We start from the raw sequence: 22,322 nt of genomic DNA, 5'->3' as shown, positions 1-22,322 counted from the left end.
TTTTGCCCGTCTAAACGGCGCGCCTCTCCCCCTCCCGCGTCAGTGACACCAGTGACAAAAAGGCAGCCCCTGGAAGCTGGCAGTCATGTTCGGCTCGCTCGCACGCACGCACGGCGGAGGGAGGCAGGCGGGCGGGCGGCTGCCCCCTTTGGCTCCGAGGCGGCTAAGCGCCACCGTCCACCACCCCCCACCCCGTCCGTTCCCGTGATCGGAGCCCAAGCGTGCGCACGGGGGGGAAGGAGGGCGCGGGGTGGCTGGAGGCGCTTCCCTACTTCTCTCTCTCTCTCTCTCTCTCTCTCGCTCTGCTGCTCCCGCCGCCCGGGAAGGAATTATGCACCGCGCGCAGAGATTCCTGCGGGCGGGCGCCGCGATCCACAGACACTCCCCCGCCCAGCTTAAGAACGAGCATGTCCCCCCCCCATATTTTTTTGTTTCGTTTTCTAGGCGTCCGTGCAGATTGCGTTCTCCTCCTCCTCCTCCTCGCACGGAGCCAGAGGGCTCCTCCACTTCCCAGCCCAGCCTCTTCTCTCCTTTGCAGTTCAACGGGGGGGGGGGGGGGGGGAGAGATGGCGCCGTGTCCTACTTCGGAGTGAGTGTGTGTGGCCAGCGCCAGCGAGGAGACCCAAGTTAGTCAGAGGCTTTCCGCGGGGCGGAGGCAGAGAGAGAGAGAGAGAGACACCGAGGAGTGCGCTCTTCCGACGGAGCTCCCGACCCACAAGCAAGGCGGCTCCGGCGTCCCCACGAGCGCACACACAAAACACGCCCGCGGCCAGAGACGCGTCTGCCTGCACAAGTCTTAGTGACTCCCACGGCACACCAGGCAACGTCTCGCGGCACACTAGTGTGCCGCGGAACACCGGTTGGGAAACACTGCACTACACCACACTGGCATAGAGAGACACTGTCAGTCAGAGCAGACAATACTAAGTTAAATGGAGCGCTGGTCTCACTCGGTATAAAGTAGCCTCCAATGTGCTTCTTGGTAAGCAAAACACTTTGCCTCCCTGGAAGCTAAGAAGTTAGCAAAAATGTATAGAACAAGTACAAACACCTGCTGGAAATGTAAAGAAAAAGAAGGTACCTTGTATCACATGTGGTGGTCGTGTAAGGTAATAAAAGCTTTCTGGGAGATGATATATAATGAAATGGAAAAAATGTTTAAAATAATTTTTGTTTTAAAAATGGAAGAGTTCTATTAGGAACTATAGGTATAGAAGTACCAACGGACCAGAAAAGTCTCTTTATGTATGTGACAACAGCCGCACGGATGCTACTGGACCAGGGATGGAAAGAAGAAATAGTCGCTACCACGGACCAAAGGCAAGCTAAGCTGATAGACTATGCAGAAATGGCAAAGCTGACCGGAAAGCTCAGGAACAAAGAGGACAAAAAGCATTTTAAAAGAATGAGGAAAAATTATAATCTATTTAAGAGACCATTGCAAGCAGATGAAAACATTAGCAGGATTTTAATCTCACTTGTAATGTAACAAATATTATGGACAATAGGGATTGATATAAAATACAGATTATAGAATAATGTTGTTGTTTAGTCGTGTCCGACTCTTCGTGACCCCATGGACCAGGTTACAGACGCTTCAGGTTACAGACTTCGCTAACCCAGAAATAGTACCTTGGGTTAAGAACTTTGCTTCAGGATGAGAACAGAAATCGTGCTCTGGCAGCGCAGTGGCAGCGGGAGGCGCCATTAGCTAAAGTGGTACCTCAGGTTAAGAACAGTTTCAGGTTAAGAACAGACCTCCGGAACAAATTAAGTTCTTAACCCAAGGTACCACTGTAGTGTCTCGGTTTGAGAACTTTACCTTGGTCTAAGAATGGAATCCGAATGGTGGAAGCGTGAGGGGCCACTAGGTGCGCATCGGAAGATGGCTGACAATAACATCTCTCCGACCCACAGGAGGTAATTAGGAGGCTGTGATGGGAGTAAATAGCCTCCCTACCCCCCCAAGGTTATGGGGGGGCTGCCCTTGCCTGCTGTGCCCTATACCACCCCCGAATTTGTGGGGATGGGGGCACTAGGCAGAATGCCCTCCTGTGGATCTCGGTGCTCCTGGACGCTGTCTCTGATCCGCGCCGCTAGAACTTCAAAAGGAACTTCAAAAGGAACAATTAGGAAGAAGCAAATGCACATATTTCAAGGAAGGAGGAAGACTGCTAACTGAAGAGTTCTCTGATAAACAAGACGAGTTGGAGGAACAAGAATCAGTCATGAGAAGATATGCCAAGACTCGGTATGGCAAAGGGACTGGATGGGGGAGGGGAAAAAACTTTCCTTTCTTTCCTCTATGTGATTAAACAAGAATCCCCCCCCCTCACAAGTCAGAAATGCCGTTTTAATGACTTAAGCTGTGGATTTACGACTGTGTGGAGATGAATTTTCTAACCAAAGCATGTTTTAAGAAGAGCGTGGAAAGTTTAAGAGTTTTGGAATGACACAGTTAAAAATACCGTCGCCATGTTGGTAAGCTCTGTCGGAGGACTTGAGTCTTGGAGGAGGAAAAGAGCTGTTTTTATATTTTGGGTGAGACTCCTCAGTGGGACTTAAGAACGACAGATCCTGAGATTAATGATGGAAAGAGCGATGCTATTTATGAAAGTGATGATATATGGAAACCATCTCGATATGAGGATTGGACGAACGGAAAAATCCACACAGGATATAATTGGTGTTTATCTGCTTAAGGATATTATCAGAAGAGATCATAAAGAAAAAAAGAAAAAATATACGAACAAGATGAGATGTGGAAACAGCAAGATAAGACTGGATAGAATTATGAACTTTATTTGGACTGATTTGGATATTAACGCAGTAGCAAGATGATCAGAATCCCCCTTCGGAACTTGAAATATGGGTCCCCTCAACAAAAATTTAAAATTCGGCTTTGTAATTCGGAATTTATGTGATGTGATGTGATGTGATTTGATTTGATTGGTGGTCGGTTAATAAAAATTATATATTTTTTTAAAAAAACAACGAATGGTGGAAGGGCACAGGCGGTGGGAGGCCTCATTAGGGAAAGCGCGCCTCGGTTTAAGAATGGTTTTGGTTTAAAAACGGACTTCCGAAACGGATTAAGTTTGTAAACCAAGGTACCACTGCATTTGTAAAATCAAATAAAAAGGATTTCATAAAAGAAGGAAGCTAGCTAACAGATACAGATGCTGACATTTATTGTATGCTAGCAGGGGTTGGGTTGCCATCTGTCTTGGATGTTTTAGCTGAGATTCCTGCATTGAGGGGGCTGGATGAAATGACCTTCTGGGTCCCTCCCAACTCTACAACTCTGATTCCATGAAAAACTACCCGAACTCCATCAAGCTATGGATTTGTACACGGTTGTGCTTGGCCAAAGGAAGAAGGATGGTTATGTAGCAGAGGATGTCAAACAGCAGAGACCTTAAATCATGTGATACAAGTAAGCTATAGATCACATGCCGCGAGGATTCGTCAGCATGATGCTAATTAACTAGGGACTAGTTAGACAGGGATATCAAGTCTTTTTGTTTTTTCACTTTCTCGGAGAGGTGGATGGGCAGGTTGAGTCCCAAGGGGGGCTTCTCAGTTCTTGCTCCAAGAAGCGCATCAGGGAGGGAGTCTGATTGGGGTTAGTACACCTGTTGAACCATAATGCAGGTGTTCTAAGGCGAGCTCAGGTAGAGCAGAAACCTCACTTAATCTTGATTTTCAGGATGAAAACAGTGAATGCAGAGTGTTGCGCCCTGCCTGACTTTTGGCTTGTTAAGCAGGAGGTGTCAGCAGTTATCACAGGAATATCATAGCAGACGTCGCTTTTGGATCCTTTGACATCAGCCCTTCTGATTACAGCGGTACCTCGGAAGTCAAACGGAATCCATTCCGGAAGTCCATTTGACTTCCAAAACATTCAGAAACCAAGGCCCGGCTTCTAATTGGCTGCAGGAAGCTCCTGCAGCCAATCGGAAGCCCCGTCGGACGTTCAGATTCCAAAAGAATGTTCGCAAACTGGAACACTCACTTCCAGGTTTGTGGTGTTCGGAAGCCAGAATGTTCGACTACAAAGGCATTCGGGATCTAAGGTACGACTGTACTGTGAAACAGAATGCACTAAGCGTTGCATGGTTCAACCACTAACCATTTTTGCAGCACAAGGCTGGGAAAAAGGCTTGAAGCAACTTTTTGCAGATGCAAACCCACAAGCTGGAGTGACACTGCCTTGATACAAAGCCCTTTTCATTATTAAGAACAGCAAAAGCGGTTTGATACTAGCACTGTTTAACCAGCTACAGAAGCAAACCCATGTAGATTTTCCAGCATGAACAAAGATTTTATTTCTTTCTTTTTTTAAGTGCCACATTTAAGTCATTCCTTTTAAAATCAGGTTCAACCACCAAACAGAAACCACCTTCTGCTTAAACCTGGTGAGCTGTAAAACTGGCAAAATGCACTATATATATTGAGAGAGAGAGAGGGTGGGTTATAGATATCAAGGCAGAAACCCAGAAGCATTGCAAAAATCCTAATTTATGAGAGGTGTTGCATATAATCCACCCCAGGGCTTGCTGAAACTATGAAACCTTTTGCTCTTTTTCTTCTTCCAGAAGGAACAATCAGCAGGACTTTTGTAGCCAGCAAGATTTTTAGGATATTTATGCATTTCTAACTGTGTTTGTTCCCAGCCTTCTTATACATAATGATAAGGCTCCACAGCTACTTTTAAGACATTCCCAAGGTCAGAACAGAATGCCAATTTGCTAGATTCCACCGCCTACTCACTTACTTTCCTAGTGAGGCTCTATACAGTATCCCTGCAGTTTTGCACTACCGGAGACTTAGTGAAACCACTTTGATGAAATTATATTTTTAAAAAGGTAAAGGGCCTCTGACAGTTATGTCCAGTCGCAGACGACTCTGGGGTGATCTTGCTTTACAGGCCAAGGGAGCTGGCATTTGTCCGCAGACAGTTTTCCCGGGTCATGTGGCCAGCAGGACTAAGCCGCTTCTGGCGCAATGGAACACCAAAATCAGAGTAGAGCACGGAAAAGATGTATACCTTCCCGCCTATTTATCTACTTGCACGGGTGTGCTTTTGAACTGCTAGGTTGACAGGAGCTGGGACCGAGCAACGGGAGCTCACCCTGTTGCGGGGATTCAACCCGCCAACCTTCTGATCGACAACCCCAAGAGGCTCAGTGGTTTAGACCACAGCACCACCCGCATCCCTGGATTAAATTAGTACCCAATTGCTGAGTGAGAAAGAACTATGTGTCTTGTTTTAGGGTCCAGTACTCTGGAAGTTTCATTGCAGACTCATCTAAAAAAATAATAATCCACAACTTCAGTCCAGATGTGCCCCAAGTGCACCTCTATAGAGATGGAGGTGGGTTAGATCTCCACGTCAAAAGCTGTCAAGCTAGCAGTCATAAATAAGCCCATTCCTCAAGCAGTGTTTGAAATCCCCCCAGGTACCAGGCGCATTTTGCGAATGGCGTGGGTCCAGTTCCAACCACATGGAGATCTCTAGATGCCAGGTTGGAGATTGACATCTTCATCTGGCTGACCCCTCCAGCTTTCTTAACCTTAACCTTAACCTTAACCTTAACCCTAATCCTAAACAGAATATCTTATTTACTGTATTTAAAGGTAAAGGGTAAAGGGACCCCTGACCATTAGGTCCAGTCGTGACCGACTCTGGGGTTGCGGCACTCATCTCGCTTTATTGGCCGAGGGAGCCGACATACAGCTTCCGGGTGATGTGGCCAGCAAGACTAAGCCACTTCTGGCGAACCAGAGCAGCGCACGGAAACGCCGTTTACCTTCCCGGCTCGGCAGAGAATTTATCTACTTGCACTTTGACATGCTTTCGAACTGCTAGGTTGGCAGGAGCAGGGACCGAGCAACAGGAGCTCACCCCGTCACGGGGATTCGAACCGCCGACCTTCTGATCGGCAAGTCCTAGGCTCTGTGGTTTAACCCACAAGCGCCAAATCGCGCCGTGCACCTGTGTAGATACGGCGCTTCAAGTTGCGCCATTTTCAGGTTGCAAACGGGCCTCCGGAATGGATCCCGTTCGCAACCAGAGGTACCCCTGGAATGTCATTTCAGGGGGGGTTTTGTTGTTGTTTTTAAATCAAGTTTCTAGGCCATAAGGAATTGTTTTTCCACCTCTCCCCAAAGTGCACTGGACAATTCCTGGTGAAACCTCAGAGTCCGGGCTCTGAATCTAGGCAGATTTCTAGGCAAGAGGGAGGGGTTTCTGAGAGCACCAGCATAGCCCTTTCCTTGCAGGAGCAAATGTTTCAGCAGTTTTTAAACCTGGAAGTCTGGTGCTGGAAGAGGGGCAGGCAGTGGGGAGAGAGAGAAAAGGATTGTCCAGGGACTTTGTCCAGAGCCTAGGAACTGCTAACAACTCCAGGAAAGGCCGGCACTTACATAGAATCATAGAATCGTAGAGTTGGAAGAGACCACAAGGGCCATTGAGTCCAACCCCCTGCCAAGCAGGAAACACCATCAGAGCACTCCTGACATATGGTTGTCAAGCCTCTGCTTAAAGACCTCCAAAGAAGGAGACTCCACCACACTCCTTGGCAGCAAATTCCACTGTCGAACTGCTCTTACTGTCAGGAAGTTCCTCCTAATGTTTAGGTGGAATCTTCTTTCTTGTAGTTTGGATCCATTGCTCCGTGTCCGCTTCTCTGGAGCAGCAGAAAACAACCTTTCTCCCTCCTCTATGTGACATCCTTTTATATATTTGAACATGGCTATCCTATCACCCCTTAACCTCCTCTTCTCCAGGCTAAACATGCCCAGCTCCCTTAGCCGTTCCTCATAAGGCATCGTTTCCAGGCCTTTGACCATTTTGGTTGCCCTCCTCTGGACACGTTCCAGTTTGTCAGTGTCCTTCTTGAACCCAGACAGAAGGATACAGCAGGTGAACCACCTTGGCTGACCGCCCTTCAGCAAATCTCTTTCACACCTCCAGGAGCTGTAGCAGGAAAAACCACTTGGCAGATGGGGGGAGAGGGGGGGGGTCAGGGAGAAAGAGAGAAAGTGACAGGCTGAGGGGGAAGCCAGGAAAACATAAACATAACCTACTTAGGAGATGCAAAGTAGGTTTCTGGGACCAAAACAGCACAAGCACAACGCTACGCAATCGTCTGCCACGCTAGCAGAGAAGAAGGGTTTCCTGGAAACGGGAGATACAAAGGCTGCTCCAGCCACACGCTGCTGGGGACACGCTGCAGTCGTACACTCCTGGAATCGTAGAATTGGAAGGGACCCCCAAAGGTTGTCTAGGCCAACCCCCTGCAATGCACTCAACCTAGATCATGGGTAGGCAAACTAAGGCCTGGGGGCCAGATCCAGCCCAATCGCCTCTCAATCCGGCCTGCGGACGGTCCAAGAATCAGCGTGTTTTTACATGAGTAGAATGTGTCCTTTTATTTAAAATGCATCTCTGGGTTATTTGTGGGGCCTGCCTGGGGTTTTTACATAAGTAGTGCTTTTATTTAAATATGTGCTTTTATTTAAAACGAATCTCTGGGTTATTTGTGGGGCATAGGAATTCATTCATTCCCCCCCCCCAAAAAAAATATAGTCCGCCCCCCCCCACAAGGTCTGAGGGACAGTGGACCAGCCCACAGCTGAAAAAGTTTGCCGACTCCTGACCTAGATGGATGAAGGCAACTCACAATTCCCTAAAAGCCAGGACCTCTGTAGCCTTTGAACCGCCTCCTACCGCCACCCCTAGCTGAAATTGTGTGCCTCTTTCACGAGAGGTCTAGAAGGCAGCAACACAAGAACGGGCCTTTTCTGCAGTGGCTCCCCATTTGTGGGGACTGCCTCTCCTGGTATGCCCCACAGAGGACCTTACGGTCTTCAAACAAAAACATCCTGGAGGTCCCAGGCCACAGGGAGGTTAGGCTGGCCTCAACCAGAGCCAGGGCTTTTTCGGCTGTGGCCCCGATCTGGTGGAACGCTCTGTCCCAAGAGACAAGAGACTAGGGCCCTGCGGGACTTGACATCTTTCCGCAGGGCCTGCAAGACAGAGCTGTTCCACCAGGCCTTTGGCCAAGGCACAGCCTGACCCCCTCCTTTGGCAATCCTCACAGAACTCTAGCCCAATGGTTGCCATCAATTTGATTTTTAATTGATTTTAGAATGAATTGATTTTAGAATGTATTTCAATTAATTGATTGTGATTTTATGTAAACTGTGTTATTTTTACTGTTGTTAGCCGCTCTGAGCCCGGCTTCGGCTGGCAAGGGCGGGATATAAATAAAATATTATTATTATTATTATTATTATTATTATTATTATTATTATTATTATTATTCTACACCTTTAGGCCTCTTTAACAAGGCCTTTGACATCCAATGCACATTTAAAATGTGTTGGGGAGGGGGGATTATTGATTTGCTTTTGTTTTGGTTTTTATTATGTATTTTGTGTTTTTATATTGTGATTTTACGTTGCAGCCACCCTGAGACCTGCAGGTTTGGGCGGTATGCAAATAAATAATGATAACGGTAACAATAATTTTCAATCCAAAACAAACACAGAAATGTGGAGAACTGAATTTACAAATGGAAAGATGAGAAACCAAGAGAGTGAAGATGGACAAATCCATTCCTCTCTACTCTGAATACCAGTTTCTACAATTCCCAAGTGGGGAGGGTGCAGTTGTGCTTAGGGGTCCTGATGGAGGGTTTGCTAAAGACGTGGGGCTGTGAGAACAAGTTGCTGGACTGATCCATCAGGTCTGCTCTTATGTTCACATCTATTAAAAGGTAAAGGTACCTCTGACCGTTAGGTCCAGTCGCGGACGATTCTGGGGGTGCGCCGCTCATCTCGCTCAATAGGCCAAGGGGGCCGGCGTACAGCTTCCGGGTCATGTGGCCAGCATGACTAAGCCGCTTCTGGTGAAACCAGAACAGCGCACGGAAACGCCGTTTACCTTCCCGCTGGAGCGATACCTATTTATCTACTTGCACTTCACGTGCTTTTGAACTGCTAGGTTGACAGGAGCTGGGACCGAACAACGGGAGCTCACCCTGTTGCGGGGATTTGAACCGCCGACCTTCTGATCAGCCAGCCCTAAGCTCTGTGGTTTAGACCACAGTGCCACCCACATCCCATTTCACATCTATTAGATATTATTTATTTTAATGAATTAACTTCCACCAAGTGTTAGCCAGCATTGTGTTTTTCAGGAGCATGTGATGTCCGCAAGCATTCTTCCCCCAAAATAGGATACAGTCATACCTCGGGTTACAGATGCTTCAGGTTGCGTTTTTTCGGGTTGCGGACCGCCAAAACCCAGAAGTACCGGAACGGGTTACTTCTGGGTTTCGGCGGTCGTGCATGCGCTAAATCGTGCTTTGCACATGCGCAGAAGCACCGAATTGCAACCCGCACGTGTACAGACGTGCAGACACAGGTTGCGAACGTGCATCCCGCACGGATCACATTCACAACCCGAGCGTCCACTGTACAGTGGTGCCCCGCAAGACCAATGCCTCGCAAGACAAAAAACTCACTAGACGAAAGAGTTTTCCGTTTTTTGAGTCGTTCCGCAAGACGAATTTCCCTATGGGCTTGCTTCGCAATACGAAAACGTCTTGCAAGTTCTTGCAAGTTTTTTCCTTTTTCTTAAAGCCGCTAAGCCGCTAATAGCCGTGCTTCGCAAGACGAAAAAACTGCAAGACGAAGAGACTCGCGGAACGGATTAATTTCGTCTTGCGAGGCACCACTGTATTTCCCTGTGGACACAACTGCTTCCATACCATCTTCCAGTCCTACATTTTGCAAGTTGTATGTCTCTGTACGCAAGTGCCGTTCCCTCTCTTTCTCAGACACACACACACACACACACACACACACACACACACACGGCCAGTTTGGGATCCAGGTTTGCTTTCACTTCTGTGATAAGCCGTGGCATTGAAGAGTTATTTTTAGTCCCTGCAGAACTGATTAAGTCGCTGCTTGAAAGGCCCACCCTGTTCCCAGCTGAGCTTCTCCCGCTATCAAAAAAAGAAAGGTTGCCACATTTTCAGAAAGGCGGGAGGCGGAGGCAGCAATAACTCCCGGGCACAGACCGTAAATACAAGCTACTTCAAGGAAAACACTGTGTGTCAAAGGCAGCCTCTGATCTTGGAAGCCCACTGCATTTTTAAAAATAGCAATAAAAACTTGGGAGCATCGCTTGTAAAATAACTGAATAACTACACACCTGCAAGTGTTGGGTCTTGACCCAGCAAGGTGTTGTGCACATGTCAAGTTTCCTTTATCCCACCCTTCCAACACATGGTCAGACCAGTTCTGGGCTGCTGCATGCTTAGCTCAGCTACTTGGGGGACCCAGAAGATGACAAATTCTGAGAAGCTACAGGAACAGCAGTCTAGGAGAGCATACTCTGATCCGGAGCATGGAAACACATGGAAACACAGCCTCGGTTCAGTATACCTGAAGGAGCGTCTCCGCCCCCATCGTTCTGCCCAGACACTGAGGTCCAGCGCTGAGGGCCTTCTGGCGGTTCCCTCGCTGCGAGAAGCGAGGTTACAGGGAACCAGGGAGAGGGCCTTCTCGGTAGTGGCGCCCACCCTGTGGAACACCCTCCCACCAGATGTCAAAGAGAAAAATAACTAGCAGACTTTTAGAAGACATCTGAAGGCAGCCCGGTTTAGGGAAGCTTTTATTGTTTAACAGAAGAAGAAGAAGAAGAAGAAGAAGAAGAAGAAGAAGAAGAAGAAGATAGTTTAGATTTAATATCCCGCTTTATCACTACCCTAAGGAGTCTCAAAGCGGCTAACAATCTCCTTTCCCTTCCTCCCCCACAACAAACACTCTGTGGGGTGAGTGGGGCTGAGAGACTTCAGAGAAGTGTGAGTAGCCCAAGGTCACCCAGCAGCTGCATGTGGAGGAGCGGGGAAGCGAACCCAGTTCCCCAGATTATGAGTCCACCGCTCTTAACCACTATACCACACTACACGACACACAAAATACAGACCATTGTATTTTAATATTTTGGTGGAAGCCACCCAGAGTGGCTGGAGAAACCCAGCCAGATGGGCGGGGTATAAATAAAAAATTATTATTATTAAATTTATATACTGTCCTATATCCAATGATCCCAGGGCGGTGCACAACATTAAGAACATATTGGTACTCCGACGTTTTGGCTCCTGAACGCCAAAAACCCAAAAGAAAGTGTTCCAGTTTTCGAACGTTTTTCGGAAGCCGAACGTCTGACACAGCTTCCACTTGAGTGCAGGAAGCTCCTGCAGCCAATCGGAAGCCATGCCTTAGTTTTCGAACATTTTGGAAGTCGAATGGACTTCTGGAACGGATTACGTTCGAGAACCAAGGTATGACTGTACAGAGCATAATAATAGACAGAATCAACCGGGGTAGTGAGCCAGTGTAGTGGTTAGAGTGTCGGACTGGGACCTGAGAGAAACCAGGGTTCAAATCCCCACTTGGCCATGAAATTCCCTAGGTTACCTAGGTCCAGACCTAGGTCCCTCAGCCTAGCCCACCTCACAGGGTAGTTGTGGGGGGGGGAAATGATGCGGAAGAGAACCATGGATGCCACCTTGAGCTCCCTGGAGAAAGAGAAGCTCCAGTTTCATCTCCATCCTGCTGAGTTCGAGAAGGGCAACACTGAGGCTGAGAAAACAGACAACCAGCTCCACTCCTCTGGACTGCTTCGAAGGAAGAAGGCAGACAGGAAGGTGCAGGGTGGGTGAGGGCAGACTTAAGCTTGGGTCCCCAACTACTGTTGGACTACAACTCCCATCATCCCTGACCACTGGTCCTGCTAGCTAGGGATGATGGAAGTTGGAGTCCAACAAACACCCGGAGAACCAAGTTCAAGAAACCCTGCCTTAATGGACTAGACACGATTGGGTCTCTCCTCTTTTTGCTAGGTTAACTCAGATTCCTCCCCAAGGCTGCCTGCAATCTAACAGGATATTTTAATACAGAATCATAGAATTGTGGGACGTGGGTGGCGCTGTGGGTTAAACCACAGAGCCTAGGACCTGCTGATCAGAAGGTCGGCAGTTTGAATCCCCGCGACAGGGTGAGCTCCCATTCCTCGGTCCCTGCTCCTGCCCACCTAGCAGTTCGAAAGCACGTCAAAGGGCAAGTAGATAAGTAGGTACCGCTCCGGCGGGAAGGCAGACGGCGTTTCCGTGCGCTGCTCTTGTTCGCCAGAAGCGGCTTAGTCATGCTGGCCACATGACCCGGAAGCTGTACGCCGGCTCCCTCAGCCAATAAAGCAAGATGAGCGCCGCAACTCCAGAGTCGGCCATGACTGAGCCTAATGGTCAGGGGTCCCTTTACCTTTACCACAGAATTGTAGAGTTGGAAGGGACCCAAAGATTCATCTAGTGGACTCAGCAAACTTTTTCAGCAGGGGGCCGGTCCACTGCCCCTCAAACCTGGGCGAGGGGACTATATTTGGGGGGGGGGATGAATGAATTCCTATGCCCCACAAATAACCCAGAGATGCATTTTAAATAAATGCACACATTCTACTCATGTAAAAACACGCTGATTCCCGGACCGTCCACAGGCTGGATTGAGAAGGCAATTGGGCCGCATCCGGCCCCCGGGCCTTAGGTTGCCTACCTCTGATCTAGTCCAATACCCTGCAATGCAGGAATCTCCGTCTGTAAGCCTTTAGGGTTCCTCTTCAAATGCCAGTTCTACAGCCCTTCAATTGGCCATGGGGGGCATCTATTCCTAGGGGACAGGGATGGCGCATGTTGCCTTTTTGCTACCTGTATGCTTCCCATAAAAATCTGGCTAGCCCCTGCTATAAAGAGAACAATGTGCAAAAGCAAGCCCTGGATCTGATCCAGGAGGACGTGGAATTTGAACATGGCAACAGAATATGCTCGATGTTCCCCACCTGTACCCAAACAACTTGGAAGCGGTCCTAGCTTAGCAGCGACCCAAGGTAGCGTTTCTTCAGGGAGCAAATGCTAGCTCTGCGGATTTGCAACAAGCTCTGTAATCAATAATAAACCACCCTGGATTTCTTGCAAAAGCCCCGTCTCCACCCCTGCCTAGAGCTATGCAGACTCTTTACACAGATGGCAGAATTAGCAATCAAGCCACCAGCAAACAGAGAAAGAAAGTGGGGGAAGCAGCTCTGCCGCCTGATCTCTGTTTAAAGCAAAGCTGGGGAAACAACCAGTTCAACGAGGCAAGCAGAGATCGCCCAAGATGCTGCGAAGGAATGCGTGGAAAAGGCGGTTTTGCTAAGATGTCGGCAACCCCAACTTTAGGGAAGACAGGCTTAAAGGACAGTGACTGGCTGGGAGCGTGCCCAGGCCTTTTGGCCATGCTGAAAGACTGTGGGCACAATCGTTCTATTACCGACATTGCCACCTATATACATGGCGTGTCAGAGCAATATGAGAACAGGTCCCTGCCTGCAATGAGCTTGCAACTGGCCTTTATTTCGACAGAGGGAGAAAAGGATGGTGCCGTTTAGACAGGGCGAAGTGGGGATTTGAACCCTGATCCCCCAGGTCCTACTCCAACACCAGCATGGTGTAGTGGTTAAGAGCGGTGGACTTATAATCTGGTGAGCCGGGTTCGCGTCTCTGCTCCTCCACATGCAGCTGCTGGGTGACCTTGGGCCAGTCACACTTCTCTGAAGTCTCTCAGCCCCACTCACCCCACAGAGTGTTTGTTGTGGGGGAGGAAGGGAAAGGAGAATGTTAGCCGCTTTGAGACTCCTTAGGGGAGAGATAAAGCGGGATATCAAATCCAAACTCCTCTTCTTCTTCCTCTTCTTACCCAGGGGTCGGCAACCTGTGGCCCATGGACCAGAAGTAGCCCGCAGGGGTTGTTTAAAAGGCCCACAAGCCGCCCCCAAACTGAGGTGCCCACTTGGTGAGTCCCAGTGCACTGCGCTAAACCAGTGCAGCACAGAGTGGGGACTTGCCTCCGCAGCGCCAGGAATCGCATCTGCGCAGATGCAATCCGGCCCATGGAGCGATCTCGTGGGAGTGAACTGGCCCAGGCGAGGTAAACCTTGTGTGATGGCCTGGGAATCCGATTCAGAGGCTGAACCAGAGGAATCCCAGCCTGCACAGGAGTCCCCGCCTCCAGGGCCGGCTGAACTGGGGCAGGGCCTTGATTCTGAAGCGCCTGCACCTGTGCCGGATCCTCAGGAGCAGGCACCAGGTGATCCCACTCTGGCTCCAGAGGTGGTTGAGGACTCAGTGCCTGCAGGTGAGTCTCCCCCTGGGCCCAGTAACCCTTCAGCCTCTCCTGAACTGCAGAGGCTCAGGGCAGAGAGGCGAAGGGAACTGGTTTCTCCCAGGAGGAGTGCTCGCCTTAAGGCCAAGAGAGGCGGGTCTCCTAGGGGCCGGGACCGCCCCTGGCCTCAGAACAGATAAAGGCCAGTCGGCCCGGTCCCAGGTTGTGGGAGCAATGTCGTTGTTGAGTACCTGTTCCTGCCCGGACCCAGACCTGACTCTCCAGTGCTCCTGTCCCCGTCCGGCTTCCTGCTTCGGACCTCGCCCCGCTCCTTGTGGACTGATTCCAGGCTAGTGACCCAGGACCGGACTTTGACTACGCCAACGGTAACCTTCTCCCCGGGATCAGCACACCTTGGCCCAGGGGAGGTAAACCAGGTGAGGCTGACCTCTGTTCTAACCATTACACCATAGTGGCTTCTTATAGTACTTCTGCTATGGGGCAGCACTATAAATTGAGTAGACAAATAAATATGGGGAAAGCACTTAGTGAAGGATCTGAAATGTTCTCCTTGAAGCATGAATTTTATTCTGGATTCTTTTATGTGACGTAAATGAGGAGAGGGAGACCCATATACACCACCTTGAGGAGGAAAAGGTGGGATATAAATGCAATTAATAAAAATAAATTCCCATCATCCTCCCACCTACAACTCCCATCATGCTCTTTCTGTCCCCCTAATGCCAAAAAGAAGTCCATGGTGACAAATGAATGTGGTACATCTCAGTGCAAATGTCACTCCCTGCAAAATCCGTCCAGTAAAAGTTTTAAGGTCTATTGTTTGACCGCTGCCGAAACTTGGGACTTATTCCCTCATGCCATACGGCCTGCTCCTGAGATGTTGTTTCAAGCCTGTCAGTTCCCGCTAACATCAATGTTGCCTCAGCCCCTTGGCCTGAACATGGACTGAGCGTCAATTCAGCTACATCAAAATTGGCAACACATCAGCCGAGTGAGAATATCTACTCAGTGGCGTAGCGTGGGGGGTGCAGGGGGGGCCGGCCGCACCGGGCGCAACATCTGGGGTTAGGGCAAATCCACGGGTTAGGGGGCGCAAATCCACGGGTTAGGGGGCGCAAATCCACGGGTTAGGGGGCGCAAATTACTTGCCTTGCCCCGGGTGCTGACAACCCACGCTACGCCACTGTATCTACTGTCCAGCCTGGAGCTGCATCAAGTAGCGCAATGGTCTCAACAGCCCAAGTTCAACTCCCTGCCTGTCTCTGAACTCAACAGGAGACTGGGCTAAGCCACCAATCCTGGACTCCGGTTCCCTACATAAAAAGGCAGGGAATCATCATCATGTCATTCACAGGGTTACTGGACTCAAAAGAGATAAGGATTATAAACGCATAGTGCTCACTTGAAGCTTCTGAGATAAGGATGCTATTGACTGTTGGCCAACATCTTGTGCAAATGACATGGGCACATGTCCATTTCACATCCAGGTATGCACATGCATACAAATCGTGTCGGCCATATATGTTGGAATCAGACGCCTGGGGAGGGAGGAGACTCTGCCACTCTCTCAAGCTGGCCATTGAGTCGGTCAGATTTTAAGGATCCTTCCCCAAATTTCTAGGCCTTGCAAGCTTTCCATGATCCTGAAAGAAGCGTTCTTCTGAAATGCACAGAGCTACAACACAAAGGTCCAGAAGTCAGCATCAGAGACTGCTCTCCTCTTTCCTTTGCCTGGACTTGGGCCCCATCTGCACTATGTATTTAAAGCAATATCATACCACTCTAGGCGGCCGTGGGTTTCCCCCAGAGAACCTTGAGAACTGCAGTTTGTTAAAGGAGCTGAGAGTTGTTAAGGAAACCCTTATTCCCCTCGCAGAACAGCAATGCCCAGAGTGCCCTATGAAAATTGTAGCTCTGCAAGGGGAGTATAGGGGTCTCCTAAGAACCCTGGGTGCTCACTGGAAGGACAGATCCTGAAGCTGAGGCTCCAATACTCTGGCCACCTCATGAGAAGAGAAGACACGACTAAACCACTAAACCACAACAAGAACCCTGGCCCCCCCTTAACAAACCACATCTCCAGATTCGGTGAGGGAAGCTAGGACTTACACAGAGTGTCTGTGCTATTAAAGTCAGTCTGTCTTGGCCAGCCTTGTCTACTGTCACTGGCAGACGACATCCAAGGCCCCAGGCAGAGGTTTCTTCCTCCTCTGCCTTCTACACTTGCTCTGCTGCTGAACTATGACCACACCTTACGCTGAGCATAAAAAGAAGACTTTGCATTTGTATATATTTACACAGATCCTGCAGAGAAAATGGAATTACAGAGCAAGTTTTAGTGCAGGGGTGAAATTCGGATACAATGAAGAGCTCTGAAGCAAGATTCTTATTGTACATCGCTGCGGGCAATCCCAGAGGATGGTATGAAGGCAAATGAGGCCACCAGCACCACCTAAGCTAAGCAGAGGGCCACATCTGGCCAGTGCCTGGGTGGGAGAGTACCCAAGAGCTATACATAACCAGTGTTTGAAATTAGCCAGGCGCCACGCGCATTTTGCACCTGGCTATCGGCCACTTGCGACCAAGTGAAGATTCCTGGGTGCCAGGATGGTGCCTGACATCTCCACCATCTGGGGATCATTGGCTCTGGACTGCTTTCTCACACTAATACCCCATCCTGTAGAATTCTATCAGTTATGTTTCATCTGCACCATCAGAATAAACTTCAGGAACCAAAATGCCTGTTTTTCTGTGCAGCCTGAGCAGGAACAGTGAACAATGTTCTAGTTAGTCGTTATAGTTTGTCTTCACTTACCCCCACCCCACTGCCCTGCTCACAGTTGTGAAGAATATTCTTACATTATGAATGGTCCGTGTCAACATTAAGAAAAAGAGGTCGGAATAGGTCAATATATGTGTGGACTGTCCCTGGATCAAGTGACTTTTCTTCTTTAAGTTCTCAAAGCTCTTAAACTAGCTCAAGGTAGTCATCTGAACTAGCCAGATGTTTAACTGAGAATCAATCACAGTCAGTCCATCATTTGAAAAAGACGACTTTGGAGCCGTCTTTCCCCAAAATGGCAACTAGACATTCTGCTTTGGCGACTGCAGCCTTGGTTTAAGGAGCCATTTGGCGCCTAGCTTATATACCTGAGTTTCTATCACTGCACAAAACACACTGCCCTGGCTTCCATGATGTGAAGCAAGGCGAGCTATTAACTCATGTAAGAAAACGTAACCAACAAAGCTATTTCACAACGCCCTCTCTGCAAGAGTTTCTTCCAACAGTCTCGGCCTCCACCCAGGCTTTGCAAGGCTTCGCACATCGAAGAGCTTGTGCAAGAAGAACAAAGCTGAACCGTCTTTCTCCCCACTGTCTCTTGCAACAAGTGCCAGTGAGCAGCAACAGTGTCACCGTGGAGTGGAGTCAGCGAGGAGGAGAGGGAAACACCCCATGGGATTAAGAGTGTGTGATGCCTGCCTACGCATCTGCACGGAGACAGCTCTAGAAAATGAGTAGGTACTCAAGGCTGTTCCACAAACGTAACAGGGGAACCCACCCACACCCGTTGCTAATAAAGCAGCTTTCCTTGTTCACAGCGTGTTGTACAACACACGCCCAAACCACCCATATTCCCTGCTTTAATATAGGGGCAGAGCAAGGAGAGAGAGCAAAATGGGCTTCTCAGTTGCACTGTCGCCGTGAAATAAAATAAAGCTATGAAACGGCTACAGGCAGACACTCATTTTTCTTTCAACCATAAAACGAAACACAGCCGTCACAAGACTCAAGACCGCAGACACTCATCTGAATTCTGTCTTTTGAGAGATTTTTTTTTTTTTTTTTGTGGGGGAGACCACACCCTCCCAGTTACCAGGCAAAGGGGTGGAGAAGACTCCAGATCTACTGGGGAGGGGGCTCTGTGCGTGAAAAATCGCAATGATTCCAACTGCAAGAGTAACCATAGCAACCAGATTTCCAATGCCCCCTCCCCTCTCTCTCCTGTTGCAGACACTTTCTCCTTCAAAAATCCTCAACTCGGATGAGGTTTTGTTACCACTGGGGGGGGGGGAGACACAGCATGCAGCGCACATAGGAGAAAATGGAACTGAAATTCAACAGATACATCTATATGCACACAGGCAATTCCTGCCTCACCTAGTTGGCCACTGGTTTTCTGACGGCCTGCCGCCCAAGCAATTGTGCAACTCATTCATTTCCCCTGAATCTGGGGAGCGTGGAAAGACCACCCAGATCCCTCAGTGGGTATGTTAAAGGTGCACCTAGTTATAATAAGGCAAAGAGCGGAAGCAAGCCTCATCTCCCTAAATCCTTTGGGTGGCGGGGGGTGGGGGGAGAGAGAAGGGAAGGAAGATAGAGAGACCAGGTGGCAGGAACAGCCAACAGCAGTTTCTGCATCTTCCACAGGGGGAGGAAAAAAACCCCCTGATTAGCCCATCTTTTCCCCTGGAGAAAATAGGTTTAAATAGCTGATTATCTGGAACCCTGGCTGCTCTTTATCAAAACACAGGGAGGGCACAGATTGAGACATGTCCTCCCCTGAAAATGTGAAGCAACAGTGTTTTTTAAAAGGAAGAGTGCATCTGTGCATGCGTAAACATGGAAGTCTCAATTTTTTTTCCTGAATGGCATTCCAAACTCATATTTCTGAAAAGGCAGCGCTGGCTCCGCCTTGCAACTTTTGTCTCCTAGACATCCAATTCCTTCATCATTAAGGATTCCAATTCCTTAGACACCGGGTATCAGCATTTCAATATTAGCGTAGTCATTAATATTAGCTGGCAGGCTTCCCATGGGGGCATCCAGCTGGTCAGAATGAGGGCAGGATGCTGGGCGAGATGGGCCTGATCCAGCGGTGGGGGGGGGGTTGCTATTATGTTCTTAAAGGGACTGTAAGAAACATCAGAGGGGGGAGGGAGCACTGTCCACAACCAGGAGGCGTTCTTGCTTTTATTTTATTTTCTTTTTTCTGTTTTTGCAACTCCTTCTGCAAGCGTGTAGCTCAACTCTTCAGGAAAGGTAATTGGGAAGGTGAGAAAACGGGAGAAAGGTGTTGTGATCCCGAGGTGGCAACACGCGTGCAGACACACGCTCCCATACTGCGGTATTGCTAAAACCAGTGGAGACATCCACGCCTCCTTTTCCCCTGGATGGAGAAAAGCCACCCCAAGAAATTCGCAGGAATCAAAACTCTCCTCCCCAACCCCCCCCCCCGGCACCTTTGAACCCGAGGGGTGGGGTAGGGGTGCGGTGAGAGCACATTTTAACACGCCCCTCCCAAAAAAGAGACAGAGAGTGAGAGAACTCGTGGAGGTGGTTTTCTACTCGACCTCTCCCTCTCTCCAACCGACACCCCACCCCACCCCGGCCGGTCCCATTGAAAGGAAAAGAAAGCCGCAGCCGAAAAGAAAGGGAGCAGCCTCTCTCCACCCGCCCTCTCCGCATCTGCCCCTTTTGTTAGCCAAAAAAACCACACACAGGCACAAAAACACGTACACACACACAGGCTCGCTCCTCCCGGCGCAAACTGCAGCGGGGAAGCCGCACGAACCCAGGGCGCCCCCTCCCCGGCCGCCGCCCCCAGCTGTTCCCAGAGATGCAGAGCCTCCAGCGCCCGGAGAGACCCCCCCTCCCCAGGAAAGGCTGGGAGTTTAAAGTTTGGCTGGTTTTGTTCCCAGCCCGTGCCGCCCCCTTGGCAGACTTGGGCGCTTCCCTTTCCCACCCCACCCGCCCCCCGTTCGCCCGAGCGGACACCGCATCCCCATGCCGCCGCCACCCCCCAAAATAGTTCGTTTCCTTCGGGGTCCTTCTCCCCTGAGGAAAAGGGAGAAGGAAAGCGCTGCTCCGGAGCTCACCTTCCCCACCAGCGCTTCCCCCTCCCCGGAAGGTAGCGCCGCTTCCTCCGGCCCCGTGCGTAAAAACGCAGAGCCCGGCCCGGCTCTCCAAGCGAGCGGCGCGTCCGATGAATGGCGAGGGGCGCAGGAGAGGCTTACCTGGCGCTCGCTCCATCCCGGAGGAGGCGAAGCCCACTCCGGCTGCTTCGGCTCCTTCTGTCCGCGGCTGCTTACAAAAGGAGCCCGGGGACCAGGCTCGATTTCGCTTCCTCCTCCTCCTCCTCCTCCTGCCGCCGCCACCAGCAACGGCAGCAGCGCCTGCCTCTCCTCGCCTTACCAGCCCGCAGGTGACATCATCCCCTTTTGGCCCGATAGGATGCAATGCGAGTCTCCGGCTGTGCGTAAAGGGAGGCTCGCGCGGTGCAAGCCGCTCCTACCAAGCCGCCCGCCCCCCCGCGCGCTCCCGCCTGCCTGCCGCCCCGCGCGCAGCCGGGAGATGGAGTCCGAGGACGGGATTCTTGGGCACGCGCGGCGCTCCGGGAAGGACTACGTTTCCCAGGAAGCACGGCGCGGTCTCCCTCCCTCTCCAGCAAGCACCAGCTGCTGCTGCCGTAGCTTGGCTGACTTTTCCCCAAAAACCAAGACGGGGAGTTTCGTTTCGGTCAGCAAAAGAGGCGATTTGACACCAAACTGGGAGGGGTAGTTAGTGTCACGGAAGACAGGATCAGGAACCCAGATGACCCGAACAGATTGGAGACCTGGGTCCAAGCTAACAAAATGAATTTCAGACCACAACTGGAATACTGTGTCCAACAGGGCTCCTTCTTTTCTAGAAAAAGAGGTGCCGGAACTTGTTGACCTTTTATTAGGGGGAGCACCCACTCACAGTTGTTTAGCTTTTTTTAGCTGCAGGGGGGAAATAAAAACTTTGGCCACTGACCTCCGCCCCACAGCTGCAATCGCCCTCCTGCCCGCCACCTCCACTGCGCAGCCCTGAGCGCCCTGCTGCTCTAAGGGGACGGCACCGCAACACCCCCCAGCCACGCTGGGTGGCTTCCAGCAAAATATAAAAAAGTAATAAAATGTCAGACATTAAAAACTTCCCTGAACAGGGCTGCCTTCATATGATTTCTAAGTGTTATGTGATTCTTTATATCCCTGACATTTGAAAGGAGGGCATTCCACAGGGCGGGTGTCACTACCAAGAAGGCCCTCTGCCTGGCTCCCTATAACTTTACTTCTCGCAGTGCGGGAACTGCCAGAAGACCCTCGGAGCTGGACCTCAGTGTCTGGGCTGAACGATGGGGGTGAAGACGCTCCTTCAGGTATACTGGGCCAAAGTCATTAAGGGCTTTAAAGGTCAGCACCAACACTTTGAACTATGCTTAGAAACGTACTGGGAACAAGTAAAGGAAAAGGTAGGTGACATTATTAACATTCATAAATAGCTCAGTTGTTGCAACATGAGACTCTTAATCTCAGGGTTGTGGGTTCGAGACCCACGTTGAACAAAAGATTCTGAATCCTGCCTCAGGAGGTTGGACTAGATGACCCTTGGTGGTCCCTTCCGACTCTACAATTCCATGATTCTACAACTAAGGGTTGAACTGCCACTTTTTTATTTTGCAAAAATCCACAGAGTCCCTTTGCTGTATCTACACTACACTCCATTTGCTTTCAGTAGATAGAGGGGGTGGATTTTACTATGCATCCACTCTAGTAGTAGGGGTGGCTTGTAAAAGAAAAGCCCTTTCTCACTCCAGTTCTCCTAGTCTATTGCATAATTGGGTGGGGGTGGAGAATCGAGGACGACGACAACAATGTAAAACTTGGGGTTAGATCAAACTATGGTGCACAGTTCACTAGGCTAATCGGGCAAAATAACAGGGCCATTCACTAGAAATAACACTGTGAAACCCACAGCCTTTGCAGTTTCTCATGTCAGGGAGACAGGCCTGTCAGCTGTTGTAGTAATAACTGCATTCTAAATCACGCAAGCAGCGGGGTGTTCTCATTTTCCTCTTAATTGCGGAAAACTTCGCTCAAATTAGCATCTCTTTCTTGCTGTGGAAAATGAGTCTAAAGGGGGTGTCCACCTCCAAAACCAACACCACTGCTCTCTGCTGCAAAGACATGCTAGAGTTTTTAAATCTGGGTCCTGCTGCAAGAGTCTTTGGCTATTAAAAGCACTTTTTAAAAAAGTGGAACAAAAATATGATGCATTTTCC

General features: G+C 49.8%; 1 protein-coding gene across 2 annotated transcripts in view; it reads right to left on the bottom strand.

Annotated features, from left to right (window-relative positions):
* DAAM1 (dishevelled associated activator of morphogenesis 1) overlaps nucleotides 1-20,505 on the bottom strand; it is a 175,350-nt gene extending 154,845 nt beyond the window's left edge. The window contains exon 1 of one of the 2 annotated variants that reach the window (XM_081859162.1): nucleotides 20,254-20,505. The gene's annotated coding sequence lies outside the window, so the exon portion shown is untranslated. The remainder of the gene's footprint in view (nucleotides 1-20,253) is intronic. The other variant, XM_081859163.1, reaches the window with a different exon arrangement.
* Between the last annotated feature and the right edge of the window lie 1,817 nt (nucleotides 20,506-22,322).

The sequence above is a fragment of the Podarcis erhardii genome, assembly GCF_964252035.2.
Source record: "Podarcis erhardii genome assembly, chromosome: 1".
NCBI classification, from domain to species: domain Eukaryota; kingdom Metazoa; phylum Chordata; class Lepidosauria; order Squamata; family Lacertidae; genus Podarcis; species Podarcis erhardii.
The sequence above is the reverse complement of the archived record's forward strand: the minus strand, read 5'-3'. Positions and strand labels throughout refer to the sequence as shown.